Here is a 25,157-nt window from a genome sequence, read left to right as displayed (position 1 = left end):
GAAGAAGTTAAAAAAGGCACAGAGAAGAGGGATCTTTTTTTTATAAGGGGAATTCTGATCATTCTTCTCTGATCTTGTTTTCAACTTGTGTCTTAATTTCTTCATATTTGATGCCTCAAGTTAATAGGATTTGTATTGCCATAGGCACTATTGCCATTTCATATGCTATATTAGGGAAGTGGAGTTGCTGATTAGAAACGTGATAATGCAACTTCCTCTTCTTTCTAAATTAACCTTGGAGTGGAAGGGAAATGCATTCATGATTTTGTTATTATACTCACTAGTATCGGCTGTTGTTTGTCCTTTTTATTTTCTGTGGTTTTGAAAACTTAACATATACATTCATGGAGTATATTACTTAGTGTCTTTTTCTTCTATCACGTTTCTGGACTAACCTTTGAAAAAATATTTTGCTTTTAATTTTCATCAGCTTCTGAGGCTCATCTATCTCCAAATCAACCAGGAAAACAAAAGTAGAAGAAAATCACCAGGTGTTGGGAAAATTATTTGGAGGATGTTAGCCAGATTAACCTTTACATAATAATTATGAATTAGTAAAGTTTCTCTTCCATAAAATCCACATATTTAGTGAGCTTCAGAGAACATAGAAGAGGAAAGAGAAAATGACACTGAAGTGATGTATTAGCCATGGTTCTCTAGAAGGACAAGACTAATAAGATAGACATATATATGAAAGGGAGTTTATTAAGGAGTATTGACTGACACAGTCACGAGGTGAAGTCTCACAATAGGCCATCTGCCATCTGAGGAGCAATGAAGCCAGCCCAAGTCCCCCCAAACCTCAAAAGTAGGAAAACCAACAGTGCAGCCTTCTGTCTGTGGCCAAAGGCCCGAGAGACCCTGGTAAACCACTGTATAGGTCCAAGAGTCCAAAAGCTAAAGAACTTGGAGTCTGATGTTCAAGGGCAGGAAGCATCCAGCATGGGAGAAAGATGAAGGCCGGAAGACTCAGCCAGTCTAGCCCTTCCACGTTCTGTCTGCTTTATTCTAGCTATGCTGGCAGCTGACTAGAGATTGTGCCCACCCAGTTTGAGGGTGGGTCTGCCTCTCCCAGTCCACTGACTCAAAGGTTAATCTCCTTTGGCAACACCCTCAAAGACACACCCAGGGACAATACTTTGCATCCTTCAATCCAATTAAGTTGACAGTATTAACTATCACAAGTGCTTCATCATGTTATAATAAAACAGAATTGTGGCTTCAAGGACCCGCAGTCTTTAAAACTACCCAACACAAAAGATAAAAGGGAACTAAAACTATAATTTCCCAAGGATTAACAATATAAGCTTCATTCTAAGTGAAGTAAATAATTTGTCAACCTCCTCTTCATACTGAATGTAACCATACTAGGATATAACATGTGTTGGAAAAGTGATTACAAATGACTCAAATCAGTGCCCTAAAATTTCAAACAAATTACCACTATTGATACATAAGGAATCCACATTGGGATTAGCAGTATTATTCACTTATGCAAAAATATCTTTTCACATGAGGTGAAAACATAACCTCTGGACACAGTCTCTCTTTTAGGTTTTCAGTGGGAATTGTGCCTAAGTGATTAGGACAGGATGTGGTCCAATAAATAAACTGAAAATTTTGTAACAAGCGGTAGAGTAATGCATATTAATTCTGAACAGATTGACACTGTAATTTGGGATAAAAACCATAATGATTACAGAACACAGTCAGTGTAAGTCTGATGGACTACAACAGATGTGTCCACCTGTTTAGGGTCCAGCTCTGCTTCACTTGGGCTGCATAACACTAGCTATTTGGAAAGGTATACAGCTTAGGAAACAGAAAATATATTGGATTCTGGATCAATTTTTTGTTCTTCTTTGTAACTATTAATGTCAAAAAGACAGAGCACACCAAAGGCTAAAATAAAAGAAAATCTAGAGGAGATGTAAACATTGTTACATGCCTTTCACTGGAGATAATTTGGAAACCTTCATAAAGAGATTTTCAAGGTAAGGAGTGTGTAATAGATTTAAACAGTTTTCATTTTTCTAACATCAACAAATCTTGTATAAATTAACTCAATCGGAGTTTTTTTTAAATGCTGAACTGAAGAAAGAAAGATGGAAAGAGACTCCAATATTATAATGTTCATGCCTAGGGGCACTCCATATACCCAATACCAAGTAAGACTAGGCTTTTGTGAATATTTATCACTTGAAATCAAGGGGAAAATACTTTTTTTTTTGACAGAATATGCCCCAGGTTTAAAGATTATACTGTATGTCATTAGGGGGTAATTTTATTTTTTCTTAAGGTAGAAGGAGATATCGGTACTATAATAATAAATCTGCCTCTTTGTTATAAGAAAAGTTTAATGTGTGGTTATAAACATTGGTTGTTTTAAAGACAGATTGTTATAGATGTTATTACTAAAAATATCCTTCCTGTCTGTACTCTTTATACTTTCTTACTTAAATTTATTAACAAAATTGAGTATATGTGTGTCATTCTCCTTTCTCTGTTGTCTCTGTCATCCTCTGGATATTTAGCCAATCCTTAACCTAAAAAGCCTTTGTCATTATAAGGATAAAACATCATTTTGTTATATCTTAATATAGAGAAACCAGTCTTCTAGCTCATTTATAATCTTCAAATGTGTTTGTTGGAGATGTTTTGTATTCATTAATTTATTTGATTTTTTGTATGATAATTTCCCTCTAAATAAGATTTTCAAATTTCATAATGAGAAGGACACAAGTTAGTTTAGAGTACTGTAGATATATTCTTGTCAAAGATATCAACTGGGTAAAATGCTATCGGAAACATCCAAGAAGTTTAAAAAATTTTGTTGGCCAGGTGTGGTGGCTCACGCCTGTAATTCCAGCACTTTGGGAGGCTGAGGTGGGCGGATAATTTGAGGTCAGAAGTGTCAGACCAGCCTGGCCAACATGGTGAAACCCCTTCTCTACTAAAAATACAAACATTAGATGGGTGTGGTGGCGGGTGCCTGTAATCCCAGCTACTTGGTAAGCTGAGGCAGGAGAATTGCTTGAACCTGGGAGGCAGAGGTTGCAGTGAGCTGAGATCACGCCACTGCACTCCGGCCTGGGTGACAAGAGTGAAACTCTGTCTCAAACTAAATAAACAAACAAACAAACAAATAAAATAAATAGATAAATAAATAAATAAATAAATAAAATTTTGTCTTCCTTGCTTGCCCTTTCTTATAATCAGAAAAACTAGAGAAACATCTTTCAACATAGTCTATATGCAGTACCAGATTTGACAGAATTTGTATTATCCAAAAACTCTAGTGGGTAAATGGCATTATAGTTTATAATGAGAATATTTTGTCATACTCTTTGCACTCAAGGAAGTGTAAAAATTTAACAGATATACAAAAAGGAAGAGAAAACTAATATAAATAGATGAGAGATATGCAAGTGTTCCATCCATTTAGAGGGCCAAAACAGTGGTTGATTTCAGGGCAATTATGTATTTGCTATAAATTCCTGCTTTGAGGTCAGAAAATTAAAAGTGTTCAGAAAAATTGATGTAGTTTATACAATTCTGGACATAGTACATTTTATCTTATCAGTGTTATTTTATAATATTCAGAGTAGATATATTAAAAATAATAAAATCATGACCTAATGACTACAGTACTGTGTAATTACACATGCAACATATTATAGTGGATGAGTAAAGACTTTTTAGATTCTGTAGTTGTTTAAATTCAGTAGTTTCAAATTCTGACTGTGTATCAGCTGAGAAACTTTTAAACAATACTGATATCTTGGTGCCTAGCTCCTGTATCCCCACTCTCCCACTCACGGATTGTCATACAATTGACCTGAGGTGGGGTCCAGGCATTAATTTTTTTTTGAACTTTTATTTTAAGTTCATGGGTACATGTACAGTTTCTTTACCTAGTTAAACTTGTGTCATGTGCATCCAACAAAGGTCTAATATCCAGCATCTGTAAGGAACTTAAACACATTTTCAAGAAAAAACAGCCCCATAAAAAAGTGGGCGAAGACTTGAACAGGCATTGATTTTCTTTCTTTTTTTTTTTATTATACTTTAAGTTCTAGCATACATGTGCACAACGTGCAGGTTTGTTACATAGGTAAACATGTGCCATGTTGGTTTGCTGCACCCAACAACTCGTCATTTACATTAGGTATTTCTCCTAATGCTATCCCTCCCCTAGTCCCCCACCCCATGACAGGCCCCCGGTATGTGATGTTCCCTGCCCTGTGTCCAAGTGTTCTCATTCTTCAATTCCCACCTATGAGTGATAACATGCAGTGTTTCATTTTCTGTCCTTGTGATAGTTTGCTGAGAATGATGGTTTTCAGCTTCATCCATGTCCCTGTAAAGGACATGGACTCATCCTTTTTTTATGGCTGCATAGTAGTCCATGGTGTATATGTGAAATATTTTCTTTATCCAGTCTATCACTGATGGGCATTTGGGTTGTTTCCAAGTCTTTGCTATTGTGAATAGTGCCACAATAAATATACATGTGAGTGTGTCTTTATAGTAGCAAGATTTATAATCCTTTGGGTATATACCTAGTAATGGGATCACTGGGTCAAATGGTATCTCTAGTTCTAGATCCTTGAGGAATCACCACACTGTGGTTGAACTAATTTACATTCCCACCAACAGTGTAAAAGTGTTCCTATTTCTCCACATCCTCTCTGGCATCTGTTGTTTCCTCACTTTTTAATGATTGCCATTCTAACTAGTGTGAGATGGTATTTCACTGTGGTTTTGATTTGCATTTCTCTGATGACCCATGATGATCAGCATTTTTTCATGTGTCTGTGGGCTGCATAAATGTCTTCTTTTGAGAAGCATCTGTTCATATCCTTTGCCCACTTTTTGATGGGGTTGTTTGCCTTTTTTGTAAATTTGTGTAAGTTCTTTGTAGATTCTGGATATTAGCCCTTTGTCAGATGGATAGACTGCAAAAATTTTCTCCCATTCTGTAGGTGAACAGGCATTGATTTTCTTTTCTTTTTTTTTTTTTTTAAAGAAGCAAGTGATTTTATTGCCATGTTTAACTGAAAATTTCATAGGAATACTTTGTTAATCTTGAGATAGTTTTGTGTAGTCATTTTATTTATGAAAGACAAAACTCTGTATCATTACTTTGATTGTCAGCATAAGTCTGGGATCAAGAGAAACAGGGTTAGTCCTTCAAAATCACCTAATAAAAGTAGGTTAGTAGGTCATGTTTTATAGATGTCCTGGTGATCAATTATTTTAAAGTACATTTCAAAAAGGAGTCATTACCAAAAATAAAAATTTCTTAGTTTTTTGAGCAAAAGGAAAATGTTAACACAAAGATATTTCTTATAAAGAACAGGGAACTGTTTCAAGCTACTAAATTTTGATTTGTTTGTTTATGGCATGTCCTCCCGTGTTAATTTACAATCTATGAAAACTGACATATTTTAAGATTAAAAATTAAGAACTTAAAATTAAGTGGTTTTGTTTAATTTGATTTACTGGTTCTAGAAAGAAAATGCTCTGAAGTGATTTTTTAAAAAAGATTATTGTTAACTGAAGGAATACACTGTATTACCAATTACCCTAAAATCATAAAGTAGAGTACTTCCCAGAGGAAATAGAAAAGAGCTACAATAGTTAATGGATATAATATTTAAAATGCCATAGGATAGTGGTATACTGCCAGCAATCCCACCAATCAACTGCCAACAGAAATAAGGCAACTCTTTATAAACAAGGTATTGAAAAGACTTTAAGAAATCAGACTCACTGATATCAACAAGGTTTGCCAGTGAAGGACTATGCAGCCAATCCAGGACAGGGAACAGTGCAAGAGAACAAACTGTGGGCCCCACACTTATACGTACAATGCAGCTAAGTGCTTGCAACAATAAATATTTACTACTGGTCATATCATCTCTGAACACACCAGCACCTATCACCGTGTCTTCTAGATGGTGGTATTAAAAGTTATTACAAAAATAGAAATTAAAATAGAGGACAGGATGTCTGACTTTTACAGTTCCCAGTACGGACTCCTTGTTTTGAGTAAAATAATAAAGAACAGCACTTGTAGAGAGAAAGGAATCTTCAGATCCTTCACGTGCATTTGTTTTTGAACCTTATGAAAATGGGGTGAGGTGTGCAGAGCATATACAAATAAAAATTTAAGTGAAACCCACTTGCCTGACTATATGAATATCTGGCACTTGGAATGATGTGGGCACTAACTTGGGCTTTGAGAAAAAGTCCATTCTTTAGAGAATGCAGAACACTTTGTGTCAAGGGAAAGATTTCTTTCCAGAAGTGGGGAGCAGATCTTGTGTATGAAGAAGTATTTTCTTTCCACAATTATGATCCTCAGCATATATATTCAGTTTGGATTGAATCATAGTCAGAGTATACTCTAAATTCCCAGATCCTTGTCAAGCATTGTTGCCCTTATATTTAATAAAGAAAGTCTTTAGAAAAAACTTTGATATTCATTTTTCTTTTTTTCTTTTTATTATTATTACTATTATTATTATACTTTAGGTTTTATGGTACATGTGCACAATGTGCAGGTAAGTTACATATGTATACATGTGCCATGCTGGTGCGCTGCACCCACTAACTCGTCATCTAGCATTAGGTATATCTCCCAATGCTATCCCTCCCCTCTCCCCCCACCCCCACAATAGTCCCCGAAGTGTGATGTTCCCCTTCCTGTGTCCATGTGTTCTCGTTGTTCAATTCCCACCTATGAGTGAGAATATGCGGTGTTTGGTTTTTTGTTCTTGCGATAGTTTACTGAGAATGATGATTTCAAACTTCATCCATGTCCCTATAAAGGACATGAACTCACCATTTTTTATGGCTGCATAGTATTCCATGGTGTATACATGCCACATTTTCTTAATCCAGTCTATCATTGTTGGACATTTGGGTTGGTTCCAAGTCTTTACTGTTGTGAATAATGGAACAGGCATTGATTTTCTAAGAGGTCTTTTGGTCATTACATTGTGAAGCCAGGGTTGAGAAATAATTATCTTCACTTTTCTGTTTCTAAATTGGGCTAACTGGAGCCATCTCTCCTTATATCAATGAGATCTTATGAGAAACAGTTAATAAAATATCTTCACATATATTTGTGTAACATTTTATGGTTGTCAAAAAGAGTTTCAAATCTATTGGAGGTACACTAGCTAATTAAAGACTACAGTAGAGGTAAATACGTTTTTTGGAAAGATCACTTGTCCAAATCTTGGTGGTGTCAGTGAATACTTCCTGGGGAAAGAGACTACAAATCTTTGGCATGAAATGCAAATAGGGGTTCAAGGTTAATCTGTGCAGAAACGCATGTCGGTATTTCATTCCTTTTTGTGGTCAAATTATATTCCATGGTATGAATATGCCGCAAGAATTTAGTCACAGAAACCACATATTATATGATTCCACTTATATGAAATGTCCAGAAGAGACAAATCTATAGAGACAGAAAGTTGATTAACAGTTGCATAGAACTGAGCTGTAAGGAGTATGGGGAGATTGGTAAGTGACAGCTAATGAGTACAGAGTTTCACTTTGTAGTGATTATGAAGTTCTAAAATTGACTGTCGTGATGGTTGAACTTATCGGTAAATATACTAAAAACCATTGAATTATGTAGTTTAAATGGATGAATTATACATCATGTGAAATATATCTCAATAAAGTTGTTCTGAAAAACAAGTAGGCTTGCAAGTCCAGATGAGTGAGAGCACTGTATCTGGAGGGAGAAATCTCAGAAAGCACGGAGAGTTTAGTAACTGGTAAGTAGCTCCAGATGGCTGGCACATAGGGTTCAGATAAGGGTCCCAGAGGTGGTTAGAAGTGAAGCTAAAGAAAACAAATAGGTCTGATCATGAAAGATATGTTTAGCCTTTAAATTTTTAAAAGTTGTGGTAAAATATATACAACATTTATCATCTTAACCATTTTTAGTGTGTAGTTCAGTAGTGTTAAATATATTCACATTATTGTGCAATCCAATATCTGGAACTGTTTTATCTCGCAATACTGAAACTCTATGTCTGTTAAATAACAACCCCCCATCTCCTCCTGCCCTAGTCCCAGGGAAGTATGATGACGATATATCATCACATAAAAAATGTCAACAAAGAGACAGAAATTGTTAGAAAGAACCAAGTGAAAGTTTTGAAATTGAAAAGTGAAATAAGAGTGATTAGAAAATCACTAGATGACCTCAATAGTAGGTTTTAGCATTAAAGAAAGAATTAGTGAACTTGAGGATAAATGATTAGAAATGATGCCATGTGCATAGCAGAGAGAAAAAATAATGAAAACTTGTTCACAGGGATACAATCATTCTACCATAAAGACATATGCACATGCATGTTGGTGACAGCACTATTCACCATAGAAAAGACAGAGAATCAACCTAAATGCCCATCAGCAGTAGACTGGATAAAGATAAGGTGGTACCTGTACATCATGGTATACTATGCAGCCAAAGAAATGAATGAGATCATGTCCTTTGCAGCAACATGAATGGAACTAGAGATCATTATTCCAAGTGAACTAACATAGGAACAGTAAACCAAATACTGCATGTCCTCACTTGTAATTGCAAGCTAAACATTGAGTACATGTGGACACAAAGAAGGGAACAACAGATAGTGGGGCCTACTTGAGGGTGGACGCTGGGAGAAGGGTGAGGATCGAAAAACTACCTATCAGGTACTATGCTCATCACTTGGGTAATAATCTGTACAGCAAACCCTTGTGATGCACAATTGACCTGTATAACAAACGTGCACATGTACTCCTGAACCTAAAATAGAAGTTAAAAAATAAAGAAGAAATTTGCAAAAAACCCACCAGAGATTCAGAGAAATGTGGGATGGACCATTAAGTCCATCCATATATGCGTAACGAGAGTACCAAAAGAGAGAGCATGAAAGGGACAGAAGAAAACATTCTACGAAAAAATGGCTAAAAACTTCCTGAATGTGAGGAAAACTATTAATCTACATATCCAAGAAGCTAAATAACTCCAAGTAGAATAAATGCAAAAAACAAAATCATAACTATATACACTACAGCCAAAATATTAAAAGTCAAAAAGAAAGAGAGTATCTTTAAAGCTCTAAGAGAAAAACAATCCATCATGTACAGGAAAATCACAATAAGATTAATAGTAAATTATTCTGAAAATAATAGAGGCCAGAGGCAATGAGATGACAAAGTGATGAAGTTAAAACAAAATAAAAACAAACAACCAGTAAGATGAAGCTTATATCAGAAAACCTATTTTTCAAAAATGAAGATAAAGACATTTCAAAAATAAAAAAGAGAAACAGAGAATTTATTGCTAGAAGACATGCCTTACAGAAATGCAAATGGAAATTTATCACACTGAAAATAAAGACGTTAGACAATAATTTGAGTCCACATGTAAAAACATAATTAACATAAAGGTAATATAAAGATAATTACAAAAGGCAAAATAATTGCATATTTCCTCTTCAATTGTCTCGATTAAAAATATTAAGAGAATGAAAACAAGTAAATATATCAATATAGTAACTTGAAAACTTTCCACGAAGAAAAACCCAGGCCCAGATGGTTTCAATGTGAATCTACCAAACATTCAGAGATCAGTATCTCTCCTGTACTCTTCCAAAATATGCAGAAGGAGGGAACATTTCTTAACTCAGTCTAAATGTCACGTTTATTCTAGTACCAAAACCAAACACATTACAGAAAACTACAGATCAATAAACCAGCTGAATATTAGGATATTAATATACAAAATAACTCCTCAACAAAATACTGTCAGACTGAATCCTGCAACTTATAAAAAGCGTGCATACAGGCTGGGTGCGGTGGCTAACACCTGTAATCCCAGCACTTTAGGAAGCTGAGGTGGGAGGATTGTTTGAGCACAATAGTTTGAGACCAGCTTGGACAACATAGTGAGACCCTGTCTCTACAAAAAAATTTTATTTCTAGGTGTGGTGGCAGATTTCTGTGATTCCAGCCACTCAGGAGGTGGAGGGATCGCTTGAGTTTGGAAAGTATCAGGCTGCGGTGATCTGTGATCTCATCACTGTGCTCCAGCCTGTGTGACAAAGTGAGACTCTGTCTCAGTAAAAAAGAAAAAAGTTATACCACATACAACATGACCAAGTGGGATTTATCTTAGAAATGCAAAGTTTGTTTAATATCTGAAAATCAATTAGTATAATAAACCATATTAATAGAAGAAAGGATAAACTTCATAACATCATCTCAATACAGGCAGCAAACATTAAAAAATACAATACCATTTCATGATAAAAACACTCAACAAACTAGGAACAGAAAACTACCTCCTTAGCTTGGTGTAGGCCATACACAAGAAACCCATGGATAACCTTATATTTGATAGCGGGAGGCTGAATGCTTTACTTCTAAGGTCAGGAGCAAGACAAGGATATCTGCTCTTGCCACTTGTATTTAACATTGTGCTGGAGATCCCAGATGGGGTAATTAGGCAAGATAAAGAAACAAAGGTCATCCAGTTAGTCAAGAAAGAAATAGAACTGTCTTTAATGGCAGATTTAATGGTCTTGTATGTTTCCTCATATCCTGAGAAACACATGTACTCACACATACGACTATTGGAACTAATAAATGAGTTCATTAAGGGTGCAGAACATTAGATCAATACACAAAAATCAACTGCTTTTAATATATTGTCAATAAACATTGTAAAAATAACATTAAGAAAATAATTCCATTTATAATAGCATCAAAAATAATATTTAGTTATACATTTAATAGAAGTGTAAAACTTATACACTGAAAACCATAAAACCTAATTTCACAGAATTAAAAAAGATCTACAAAAGTGAAAGAACATCTTGTGCTCATGGATTGGAAGAGTTAATACTGTTAAGATGTCAGTACTCTAAATTGAACTATAGACAATGCAGTGTCTATCAAAACTCCAGCTGGCTTTTTTACAGAAATTAATTTTCAAATCTGTATCTGATCAGAGATTTCTATTCAGAAGCCATAAAGAATGCCTATAACTGAACAATAAAAACAATTTTAAATGAGCAAAGAATTTGAATATGCATTTCTTCAAAAAAGATATACAAATGGCCAATGAGCAATAATAATAATAATAATGATAATAAAGATGTTGAGCATCATTTGTCATTTTTTAGATAAATAAAAATCAAAACTACCACTTCACATCCACTAAAATGGCTATGATCAAGAAAAGAGATAATAATCATTGTCAAGGATGTGGAGAAACTGGACCCTAATGCATTGTTGGTGAAAATGTAAGTTGGTGTAGCCATTTTGGAAAACAGCTTAGTAAACAGTCAGAAGATTAAACGTGAAGATATCTTATTACCAAGCATTTCCACTTCTACTAAGAGAAGTAAAAACATATATCCACAAAACACTTCTACACAAATGTTCATAGTAGGTTTAATCATAATAATTGAAGGATAGAAGTAACTGTTCAAATATAACATATTGCATAACACATAGTTGAATACTATTTGGCAATAAAAAATGAAGTACCAATGCATGCTACAACGTGGATGAACCTTGACAACCTTGAGAAATGGGAGGTGATAACTAATGGGCATGTTTTTCTTTTCTTTTTTTTTAAGGAGGAACTAAAATATTCTAAAATGAGATTGTGATAATAGTTACACAACCGCGTAAATACACTAAAAATACTGAATTAGATGTTTTAAATTGGTTAATTGTATATATGAATTATATTTCAAGCTGTGAAAAAGATGTGAACTGTTTAAGTAAACAAAATAACAAGATATTATTATAATATGTATATAAATATAATGGATGAAAATAATAACAAAAGCTAGAAGGAGATAGATTACTGTAAAGTTCTTATACTATTAGCCAACAAAGGATCTAAATTGAATTATAAAAAATACTAAGATAATCCAACATTGTCTGAAAAATAGGAAAAAGAATATATGGGAAAAAGGAGAACAAACAGTAGATGTACCTTTATTGCAAGATTGACTACAAAGCTTAGTCATCAAGACTGTATGCTGTTGACATTAATATAGAGAAATACATCAATGGAACAGAACAGATAACTTAGAAGTAGACATATACAAACATGTACAATTGATTTTTAGCAAAAGTGAAAAATAATTCTGTGGAAAAATGATAGTCTTAAAGAACAAGTGATTTGGCAACAACTGGATATAAACATTCACACAATGCACTTTGATTGATGCCTTGCAGCATATGCAAAAGTAAGCCCAAAATGGATTACAGACCTAGAAATAAGTCTGAATGCAACAAAACTTGTAGAAGAAATCACAGGAGAAAAATTTTGTGACCTTGTATAAGGTCAAGATTTCTGAGACACAACAGCCAAAGGCACAATCACAAAAGGAAAAGTTAATAAATTTGGCTTTATCAAAATGTAAAAGCTTGTGGTATTTGGAACATACTGTGAGGAGAATGAAAAACAAGCTACAATAGCAAAGGCATGGAATTAACCCAGGTGCCCATCAGTGGGAAATTGGATACAGCAAATGTGGTACATATGCACCACGGAGTACTATGCAGCCATAAAAAGAACAAAATCATGTTCTTTGCAGCAACATGGATGCTGCTGGAAACCATTATCCTAAGTGGACTAACACAGAAACAGAACTCCAGATACCAAATGTTGTCACTTATAAGTGGGAGCTAAACATTGAGTAGACATGGTCATACAAATGGGAACAAGAGACAATGACACTGGGAAATACAGGAGAGAGGACAGAGGGAACAGGGTAAGGGTTGAAAAAAAGTACCTATTGGGTACTATGCTCATTACTTGGGTGACAGACTCATTCATACTCCAAACCTCAGCATCATGCAATATACCTATATAAACAACCTGCACATGTACCCCTGATACTAAAATAAAGTTTGACAAAAGAAAAGAAAACAAAAAGGACAAGCTATGGACTGGGAGAAAATATTTGAAAAATATGTGTCTAATAGAGTATATAAATATCTGTCTAATAGAATATATATAAATAGAATAAGATATGTCTAACAGAATATATAAAGATCCGTCAAAACTCAATACGAAACAACTGAATAAAAATGGGCAAAATATATGAGCATGCTTGTCATCAAAGATGATGATATAGAGATGGCAATAAGCAAAAATGAGATGCTCAATATCATTTAGTCATTAGGGAAATGCAAATCAAAATCAAGATGAGATACCACTACATAATTATTGATAGGCTATAATTATGAAGATTGATCATATCGAATATTGGCAAGGATGTGGAGGAAAGGGCATTTCTTACACTGCTGGTTGCAAAAAAAAAATGGTACAACCACTTTGGCAATGTCTTAAGATGTTAAACATCTTCACAATGTGCTTATTTCACATTGCATGCCTGTATCAGAACATCTCAGTTACACCATAAATATATACACCTACCCACAATTTTTTTTTAAAAGTGAAACACATACCTAACATGTGATGCAGGCATTTTATTCCTAGTCATTTGTCATTAGGATGTGAAAGCCTATGTCCACGAAAAAACATATATGAATATTCATAAAATTTTAAAAAGTTTATTTTTAATTGCTATTTTTAATAGGTAAAGTTGAAAAGTCCTTCAGCATATGAATTGATAAACAAATGGTAATATATCTATACAATGGACTAGTACTCAGTAATAAAGAGAAATAAGCCATTGGTACAAAATGATTTTGCCCAGTGAAAAAAGTCAGCAAAAAGCAATAATCAGAATATGCTCATCTAACAGCAATGTTACACTCAAGATTTTACGGACGTATGTGAAATATTAGTTGAGAGTGACTAAACCCACGTAATATAAATATGTATTGCCATTTATTTTCTTAAATTGTATTAACTAATATTAAAAGTTAATTTATTTCTATAAAACCCCTGGAAGATAACTTAGGAAATACCATTCTGGACATAGGACTGGGGGGGCAAAGATTTCATGATGAAAATGCCAAAATCAGTTGCAACAAAAACAAAAATTGAAAAATGGGACCTAATTAAACTAAATAGCTTCTGCACAGCAAAAAAAAAAAAAAAAAAACAAAAACTATCAACAGAGTAAGCAGACAAACTACAGATTGGAAGAAAATATTCGCAAACGATGCATCCAACAAAGGTTTAATATCCGGAATCAATAACAAACAGAAACAAATTAACAAGCAAAAAACAACCCCTTTAAGAAATAGGCAAAAAACACAAACTGATACTTTTCAAAAGAAGACATACATGCAGCCAACAAGCATATGAAGAAACGCTTAATGTCACTAATCATTAGAAAATGCAAATCAAAACCACAGTGAGATGCCATCTCACACCAGTCAGAATGGCTATATTAAAAAGTTAAAAATAACAGATACTGGTGAGGTTTCAGAGAAAAGGGAATGCTTGTACACTGATGGTGGGAATGTACATTAGTTTAGCCATTGTGGAAAGCAGTTAGGAGATTTCTCAAATAACTTAGAACCAACAATCCCATTACTGGGTACACATACCCAAAGGAGTATAAAACATTCTACCATAAAGATACATGCATGCATATGTTCATTGCAGCACTATTCATGATAGCAAAGATGTGGAATCAACCTAATTTAGCCCAGCAATGGTAGACTGGATAAAATAAATGTAGTAAATGTACACTATGGAACACTGCACCACCATAAAAGAAGAAAATCATGGATGGCGCTGCAGGCCATTATCCTAAGCAAACTAACACAGCAACAGTAAACCAAATACTGCACTTTCTGACTTATAAGTTGGATCTAAATATTGTGTACATATGGACACAAAGAAAGTAAAAGACACTGGGGTCTACTTGAGGGGAGGGTGGGAAAAGGGTAAGGACTGAAATGCTACCTGTCAGGCACTATGCTTATTACCTGGGTGATGAAACTATTTGTATACCAAACCCCTGTGATACACAATTCACCCACATAAATACCTGCATATGTACCCCTGAACCTAAACTAAAAGTTAAACAAGAAATATGATCTGCTGGATTTCTACTTTCACGATGTTAGCTTCATTTTTAGGCATAAAACTTTTTGTTATAAATACTTTTTCTGGTGTTTGAAAATAATGTATATGCTCTGTTTATTTCCCATAAATGCTATGCATTTGTTCATCTAGTTAACTCATCAAATTTTCTAAAAAAGTTATTTAACATTCAGGAAAAGTTAATTTAGTTTTTTGTTTTTTTGCATGTACACAAAAAACATAAATACTGAAAATATTGAAATATTTTAGAGCAAAGGTTTTAGAAAATATATAAAGTATATTAGATAGAACTTTTGTTGTCAGTAACAGAAATGAATCCAATCAAGCAAAACAATTTATATTCATATTTCAGAAGCTATAGGACCAAAATTGAAAGGAAGAAATGGATGGGGACAGAACAAAAATACATCCTCCAATTCTCATGAAAAAAGTATTTACAGTAATAGAATTACCACAATTCCTGATGACTCTGTGCACCTGGAGACTCACATTACCTGGTTCTTTGGCAATCTTAAAAGTACGGCACTGCTGCAGCGGTATAAATAAGTATCCCACTAGCCACCTCTGGCTTGGGAGACAGGATGGAATTGTGTGGAGAGGAAGAGAAATATTTCAGAATAGTTTTGAGATAAAAGAAATGTGAAGCAACTATAGTGTGGAACAAAGCACTGGAAAAGATGGCATAATTTCAAAGAAATATTTTTGTGGTCTGCAGATCCTCTTACAAAGTGTTTGAGAATTTGAAATAGAGATTTGAGTTATCTTGAGTTTACTCTTTGGTCTAAAAATGGTGCTTCTTTTGTGTAACGTAATCCCAATGGGATTCTTCCCCCGTGAATCACAGAAAACAGAAAATAGTCTTCATGACTCTTTTCACAGTTCTCTGAAGGATAACACATATCAATTTCATTCTAGATGCATAGGAAAATAAGTTAATTCATACATAAAATGGAGGCCTTAGTGCATTTGGTAGAGGCCTAATTTTTCATGGAATCCCAGTTAAGGAAGGCCTAGAGTACATTACAGGCTTTATTCAGGACTATTTCACAGAAATCAAGGGCAAACAATGTACAACTAGTCTTTTGGAAGCTGACATTTCCTGGCCAAAGAATCAGATTAAGTTTTAATCAGGCTATTTCAAAGAATTGGTGACAAATAGTAAAAATTGGCTACTGAACACTGAGTCCTGCTAGGGGATTAGCCAATAGGATCATTATGACCCAGCCAACGTCCCAGAAGGGCATAGAATAGAAAGTGTGTGTCTGTGTGTGTACGTTGTGTATCTGAGTATAGAGGAAGGTTAGCTTTGTTTCTTCATTTTCTTGAGTTATGCATGTGCTACTCATCCTCTTTCTTTTTGTCCCATGTTCATCTTTGTCCCATATGGCTCTGGACTTACATGACACATTATTTTTTCCAAGGCTCCCATTTTCTTTTATTTTTCTTTTTAATATATTTCAGTAGGTTTTGGGGGAACAAGTGGTGTTTGGTTATATGGATAACTTATTTAGGGGTGATTTCTGAGATTCTGGTACACGCATCAGCTGAGTGGTATACACTATACCCAATATATAGTCTTTTAACACTCACTTCCCTCCCACCTTTCCTCCTGAGTCTCTAAAATCCATTGTATGACTCTTATGTAAGGCCCCCATTTTCAAACTGCTTATGTATTCTTAGAAGATTTGCTTTTCTTGGACTAAGTGCACTGGCTTGTGCCTGTAATATCAGCACTTTGGGAGGTGGAGGAGGGAGGATCCCTTGAACCTAGGAGTTCGAGACCAGCTTCGATAACATGGAGAAATACCATCTCTACAAAAAAATAGCCGAGCATGGTGGCATGAACCTATAGTCCGAGCCTGTACTCAGGAGCCTGAGGTTGGAGGATTGCTTGAGGCTGGAAAGTCCGGGCTGCAGTGAGTCGTGATCATGCCACTGCACTGCAGCCTGGGCAACAGAGCCAAACCCTCTTTCAATAAACTTTGCTCTTTATTATACTCTGCCAAATGAGAAGTAGTAACTTTCTCTATAATCCAGGGAATGATTTTCTTCTATGTTATAGTTCTAGTCTTCTACTTTCAGCCTATAGTCCCAGTTCTGTAGTCCTTTCATCAAAGAAAAGGTCATATTTATTTTTTGCTTTTTAAAATTGATTTTTGAATAGACAATTTATAAAAACAAGATGAAGTCAAAAAGTTACAAAGATATTTCATAGATTTTAACACTCAGTAATTCTTCCCCGATGTAATCAGCATTACTAATTTTTTATGTAACCTTTCTGATATTTTATTTATGTGGAAGTATTTTTTATGTATATTATTCTGTATATCTGTTTTCTTTAACAAATGTTAGTTACTATAAATACTAATATATATATACTGCTTTTTTCCCCCACAGTACAGAACATTTAAATCTTAATATCTGCCATAAAACTAACTTCCTTAGTAAAATGTAAAATAGAAAATGAGAAGAGAATTTGATTCCTTTGACATTGATTATCTTCTCTGGTAGCCTAAATTTCACATTTTGGCTTAACCAGCAAATGAAATATGTATATGTATAGGTCACATTACAAAATTTTATATTTGTTAAATGCACAGTTAGAGAAAATAATTTATTACATAACTTTAAAATGAATTCTTAAAAATGTGTTTAAATGAATCTTTTTTTGGTTTTAGATTTTGTCATGTAGACAAGACTTTAGAGTAGTGCTAAACTTTATTAAGAGATCAGATACATTTAGTAAGAGATCAGTTCTCATAGTATTTATTTTCACAAAATTTGTGTGATTCATCAGTCAAGCTTCTTGCCAAATAAGAGAGTCAGTAGTTTTTAGCATAATGATCATTTGTAAGGTTTCTTGGTTTAAGCTGGTGATTTTGATCTCTAAGAGTTTCACATTTATGCCACAAAATGTGAGGACATAAAACTTCTCATTTGCTAATTTGGACATAATTTTACATTGGAAAACTATTCTTATCTTACAATTTAGGTTTTGTAATACATAAAAGATAGCTTTTATATTATTTTGGAAAAACTTGTTGGATTAAAAAATATAGTTACTCCTATTTTGGCCTATTGGAATCTGACATTCATTTGTTTGTAAGAAATAACCTGGGAAATATGGCTGTATAGCACTGGCACTTGCAAAATAGAAAATATAATTAGCTTGAGATGTAGTAAATGACTTTGTTTTTTCCATAAAGCCAACATTACGCCAAATAACAATAACTCTTAGAAACATTTCTAAGTCATTCCATTTTATTTTTAGTTTTATAATATTTACTTGTAAATTAAATTTTACTTTTCAAATGAAATAGTTTTCTAAATGAGTAGAAAACACCTCATGTGGTTGTTTCTAATTTCATTTTCTGTTAACATAGCTGTTGGCACTAGAAATGCAGAACAATTTTCAGAGTACTGTCAACCATGTAATTTCTTGGCAAATACATGACAATTACTTCCATGTAATTATAGTGTCAGTCTATGGGATTACACAGCTTAGTCTAGGAAGACAGTTACCTGGTCATCTTGTCCATCATTCTACGGTATTTGTTTCCCATGTTAATGTCCTTGTCACACCATGAATTATGGCTCCCCTTAGTACTGCAGTCCAGTCAAAGCTATAGAATTCAGCTAAAGGCAACTCATTTTCTTATGTTCCTAGATTATTCCTTTGGATTAAGACTAAGGCACCGTTGTGGGTTAACCTTTGTTACTTATTAATGCTCTAGGGCCATGTAGTAATGAATGTTGTGGAGTATCTTTAAAGAATCAATAGAAATATTAAACCAATTAATTAACATAAATAGAATATAAAGAAAGACAAACCGTTAAAAAGTGTGATAATTTTAACTTTAGCAACAAGTTACACTTGGCTTTATTGTGTTATTTTACAAATTGAAGGTTTGTGGCAACCCTGCATCAAGCAAGTCTATCAGCACCACTTTTCCAACAGCATGTGCTCATTTTGTGTCTCTGTGACATATTTTGGTAATTCTTGGAATATTTCAAATGTGTCATTAATATTATATCTGTTATGGTGGTCCATGATCAGTGATCTTTGATGTTACTATTATAACTGTTTTGAGCACGATAAACCATGCCCATATCAGATGTCAAATTTTATCAGTAAATGTTGAGTGTGATCTGACTGCTCAAACAACTGGCCATTCCCTCATCTCTCTGCCTCTCCTTGGGCCTCCTTATTCCCTGCAAATGACCAAATTAATAACTCTGCAATGACCTCTAAGTGTTCAAATAAAAGGAACAGTCACAAATCTCTCACTTTAAATCAAAAGCTAGAAATGATTAAGGTTGGTGAGGAAAGCATGTTGAAATCTGAGGTAGGTTGAAAGCTAGGCATCTTGCACCAGTCAGTTAACTAAATAGTGGATGCAAAAGAAAAGTTCTTGAAGAAAATAAAAAGTACAATTCTAGTGAACATATGAGTGAGAAGAAATCAAAGCAGCTGTGTTGCTCCTGTGGAGAAAGTTTTAGTGGTGTGGATAGAAGATCACTCCAGCCACAACATTCTCCTAGACCAAAGCCTAATCCAGAACAAGGCCCTAACTCTCTTGAATTCTATGAAAGCTGAGAGAGGGAAGGAAGATGCAAAGGAAAAGTTGGAAGCCAGAAGAGTTTGGTTCTTAAGATTTAAGGAAAGAAGCCATCTCTATATCATAAATGTGCAAGGTGAAGCAGCAAGTGCTGATGTGGAAGCTGCAGCAAGTTCTCCAGAAGATTTATCTAAGATAACTGATACATGTGGCTACATTAACTAATATATTTTCACTGTAGACAAAACAGCCTTCTATGGGAAAAGGATGCCATCTAGTACTTTCAAAGCTGAAGAGGAGAAGTCACTGCCTACATTCAAGCTTCAAAGGACAGGCTGACTCTTGCTAGGGGCTAATGCAGCTGGTGAATTTAAGTTGAAGCCAATGCTCATTTACATCCTGAAAATCTTGAGCCCTAAAGAAATATGCAAAATCTACTCTGCTTGTGCTCTATAAATGGAACAACAAAGACTAGATGACGGTATATCCGTGAACAGCATGGTTTACTGATTATTTTAAGCCCACTGTTGAGACCTGCTGCTCAGAAAAATATTTCAAAATATTACTACTCATTGACAATGCACCTACTGACCCAAGAGCTCTGATGGAGATGTACAGAGAGGTTACTGTTGTTTACATAGCTGGTAACACAATATTCATTCTGCAGCCCATTGATCAACAATAAATTTTGACTTTCAAGTCTTATTCTTTAAGAAATGCATTTCATAAAGCTATAGTTGCCATAGAAAGTGATTCCTCTGATGAATCTGGGCAAAGTAAATTAATTGAAAACCTTCTGGAAAGTATTCTTCCCACTCTAGATAACATGCAGAACATTTGTGCTTCATGGGAAGAGGTCAATATTGTTGCAATGACAATGAAGAATTTAGCACATCACATAAACTTATATGATAAAGCAGAGACAAGGTTTAACGGGATTGATTCAAATTTTGAAAGAAGTTATGTGGGTAAAATGCTATCCAATAGTGTCTCATGTTATAGAAAAATCTTTCATGAAAGTAAGAGTCAATTTGATATGAGAGGGGAGCAGGGAAGTGCTGGGTAGAGAAGGGCATGGTCTCTGACCAGGGCTCCACCCCTGGGTCTGTGCCCATGGACCTAGGTGAGGATGGGCATTTCTGTTTTCATGCCCAAATGTTGCATTTTCCAAGACCACCCTGTCCCCCCACCCCTGCCATCCTGTGCCTATAAAAACCCAAGACCCAGCAGGCACAGATACAACTGTCTGGATGTCAAGAAAAATGCATGGGCAGAAGAGCATACAGGCAGCTGGACATGCAGAGGAGCAGAAGAACACACCGGCAGACACCAGAAGATGCCAGCAGGCCATCGACCAGTGGAACAAGGCAGAGGCTTGGGGAAATTGGTTGGGATGGTTGGAGGATAATTCAGTGACTGAGTGGCCCCACGCCAAGGGAAAACCACCGTCCCACTCCATCCCCCTTCTGGTTCCCCATCCACCTACTGAGAGCTATTTCCACTCAATAAAACCTTGCACTCATTCTCCAAGCCCACGTGTGATTTGATTTTTCCGGTACCCTAAGGCAAGAACCCGGGATGCAGAAAGTCCTTTGTCCTTGCGATAAAGCAGAAAGTCTAATTAAGCTGATTAACACAAGCCATCTGCAGAGGGCAAAACTGAAAGAGCACATTGTAACACATGCACACTGGGGCTCAATCCCAGATGCTGCCATGGGGTCGGTGTTCCCTGCGAACTGCCTGCCTGTCTGCATGCTCCCCCAGGGGTATGAGCAGCCGGCCACCCAAGAAGCCAGCCACACCCCCATCACACATCCTGTGATGGCGATAAGGGAACTTTTCCCATTTCAAATTGATAAGAAAAACTTCATTCTTGTCTTATTTTACCAAATTGCTACAGCCACCTCAAACTTCAGCAATCAATTCCCTGATTAGTCAGCAGCCATCAACACTGAGAAAAAACCCTTTACCAGCAAAAGACTACAACTTGTTAAAGACTCAAATTAACTGAAGGTTTTCATAATTTATCAGATAATTCAATAAATGTTAACTAACAATATTCATATATTAGTTAAAACATCCCTGTTGTCCTTCATATTTCTTTATACTTATGGAAATTTTGCCAATATATACAAATACAGTAAATCCGTTGAACCTTCATACTATTTTCATCATCATAATTAAAGCATTTTCTATAATATCGAAATTATTTAGGTAAATATAAATGCCTACAAAAAGTGGATCATACAGATCAAGCTCCCACTCTTAGGAAATAAGAACCTTTTAATATCATTGTAATTTCTATATTTATAACAAAAGTAATCTGAAAGTTAAATAAAATTCTATTTAAATTTGTAAAATTTTTAACAAAAAATGCTTTTTCCTTAAGGGATTTCAACATTTACTTTATCCAAAACTAAGCCAAAAAATAATTTTCTCTTAAACTGAAAATATGAACATGCCTGAATGCACAAAATCTGAAGGAAAATGTTTTCAATATTTTTAAATAATTATTGCTTAAAGTGTGTCTTACTCTATTTTTAAAATGCTATTTGTTTACACCACCAAATTATTAACTCTCAGTAGTTTCTTTTCAGGGCTTAAAAATATCAAAATACAGGAAATTATTTTACAAAGATGTTTGTACATTAACTACATTTTTGGTAATTTATAAATATAAATAAATGTATTCATTTCTTCAAAAGTATTTTTGAGTACCTACCTGATTCCAGACACAGTACAAGTCCTGCAGAGGAGGCAGAGTTACAAATATGAAGATGTTTTTCTCGTTCTTGTTTTCTTCTCAGAAATGGCAGAAAACAGTTGCTAAATGTTATTCAGCACACCACTGGAAAATGGTACTGACTTTGCAATCAGATATACCTGAAAGCCTTGTCTCATACCGTATAAACTTGTTTCCTGATCTGAAAGGAGCAAATTATGTCATTACTAACATCATGGGTTTGTTGTGAGGATTAAAGGAAGTAATCATCATAAAATGTTTAGCATGTCTTGGTTCATAGCAAACTCATTACATTCCTATTTCAGTTACAGACTTTACCCTCAAAACATCCAAATTATGTTAATTATTAACAGCAGATGCTATAATAAGACAGACTGAATCAGTAAGTATTATTGATGTATCTTACAAGACTCATGTGGAAAGTATTGAGGCAGTGTAGAAAAGGGAGTGTTCAATGCTGTCAAGAAAGACTCACAGAAAAGGTAATGAATGGGTGGGATTATGGCAGATGTACCAGAGTCTACTAAACAAAGAAAGTGGATGGCTTGCAGAAAATCCTAGGCAATCAGTATATTGTGTGAATGGCACAGATGTGTTGTAGAAAGATATTTGATAAAATGGACAATGTCTTCAGAGGCATCTATGTGGGGTTGATTCCAGGCAAAGTCTGAGCAACACGAATATCTTTCTAGAATGACTGCTGACAGTAAATATCATCTCCTACATAATTTTGCCTGAAACATGATATATTTTTGTTTCCTCTCTACCTCATAATTCCTAGAATTAAGGAAGTGAAAGCTTTCCCACTGAATATTGACCACCAGGCTCAAATATACAATTATAAATTAAAGCATTAAACAAAGTAGGTCTTCCAAGTGATTTATGAATATTAACTAAGTCACTGATTTAAGTGTCAGATTAAGTAGTTAGACATTCATATTAACTTTTATAATTGAGAACTTTGAAAAAAAGAGTAGCTTGCCTTCATTTAAATTCAGAAAAGCCCATACATTTGAAATTTGTATTTCATGAATACAACCTACTCTTAAATGGAGTATTTCATGGAATGGAGCCAAAGAAATAATATTGTCTAAATAGTATATTCATCAAATTTTTGCCTAGATTTATTATTTGTTTTTAATGTTTAAAAATTGGGAGGTTACAGTGTTATTTTTATGCTGGTCATTGTAAAATTAGTATACACAATTCCATCATTGTTTAGAACCTCCTGGTACATTATATTGTGTTGTTCCAGTCTCTTCTGTATGTTTAACAAAAAATATTAACAACCAAGGGATGTTTTAGATTTTTAATAAGAGAGAGTAGAAAATAAATACTAACAAACAATCAACCACATGTTTGTTAATGCTCGGGGTCTTGCTAAGTTGTCCTTGAGACAATCTCCTTCCTTTGGAATATGCTTTCCCACGGAGACAGCACTTTGTAATGGGAAAGTAATTCTTTAGTTACCAGACTGCCTCCTAAGGTACGTAAGGATTATAGGCCATAGATTTGAAGCAATTTGATTATTTAATATAGCCATTTGCATGTATTACTCATGTATGGGTCAAAATGTATGTGGGTGTAGGGTTTCATGCTACGTGTTAGAAAAGGATTAGTAGTTTATGTTTACTGTGGAGCTCCAGTCCCTGAATATCTGGCCATGATTGGTGTGCTAAACCCCTGCTCACTCTGAACACGACTAGGCTCTCCTGTGCCTTCTATCCCTTCTATCCTGACTGCTTTCAGTAAAAACAAAGTCTGTACTCAATAGACCCATTGAGAAGAATAGTTCAATTATTTCTCCAAGACATCAGACCAACAGGGCACGTCTTTAACACATAGCGTACCTACTTTGACATGCAGTGAAAAGTGGGGTCTCTCTTCTAGTTTCTCCTGGTTGGCTTTCACCTCTTCATCCCCCCTTTATGCTTTAGCAAACTACTTAAAGGTATGAAACTTTTAACTTCTCTATTTGGAAGTTTTTTTTGTGTGGTCTTTTTTTTTTCCTGGAAGAATATATATATATATTTTTTTAACAAATATGTCTCTAAATGAAGTGTCACAGTGGCACTTATGTAGAGGGAAAAAAATCTGCTCCAGCTCAAATTACGGAATCAGAATTAATCTCTCATTAAGGTGTTATTCAAATTTCTTGGCCTGGATAAGATCCACATGACATATGAATTCAGACTGTGCAAGCAAGGGGACTTGAATTGATGTAGACAAGAGGACCAATAAGGAAATTAGAGATTTATAGCCAAAAGAAAAAAATAAAGTCACTTTAATTTCACTTCATGAAATCTTTCCAAAGTAAAATCAAGGATATTCCAAAACTGAGCAAAGACAATAAAAGTAATTTGTCAAAATCAAACACATTTAGAGTTACAAAGAAAGCACTTCTAGTTGTGACCCTCAGGACCTGTCATTACTAAAAGAGGCTGTAAAAAAGGTTTGGGAGAAAGGTATTAAGGGAATAGAGGCTGATAAGGTAGAAATCTTCACAGCTAATATAAAAGTAAATCTTCCTAAACCAGAACCAACTGTAAAAAGGAAAGATTTACTGCTGGCTCTTTCTGTCTCTGCTGCTGTAATGGCCATACCATTAGCTATATGTTGTGAAAGCAGCCACTTAGTGAGATGGGTGGCATTATTTTTAAATTGATCCTAGAATTCTCAGTACTGTCTTTTTTTTTTGTTCTACATTCTTGCGAAAAGTTTCCTGACGAGAGCAGACAGCTGTAGGCCTAGTTTTGTGACTTCATCTTTGAGACTGTATAGTGTGGTGGGC

General features: G+C 34.8%; 1 long non-coding RNA gene across 1 annotated transcript in view; it reads right to left on the bottom strand.

The window, feature by feature from the left end:
• Positions 1-22,600, bottom strand: part of LOC134738104 (uncharacterized) — a 36,322-nt gene extending 13,722 nt beyond the window's left edge. The window contains exon 1 of the long non-coding RNA XR_010123646.1: positions 22,346-22,600. This is a non-coding gene — a long non-coding RNA (uncharacterized LOC134738104). The remainder of the gene's footprint in view (positions 1-22,345) is intronic.
• Positions 22,601-25,157: the final 2,557 nt, after the last annotated feature.

The sequence above is a fragment of the Pongo pygmaeus genome, chromosome 15, assembly GCF_028885625.2.
Source record: "Pongo pygmaeus isolate AG05252 chromosome 15, NHGRI_mPonPyg2-v2.0_pri, whole genome shotgun sequence".
NCBI classification, from domain to species: Eukaryota; Metazoa; Chordata; class Mammalia; order Primates; family Hominidae; genus Pongo; species Pongo pygmaeus.
This window is presented reverse-complemented; position numbering and strand designations above follow the sequence as displayed.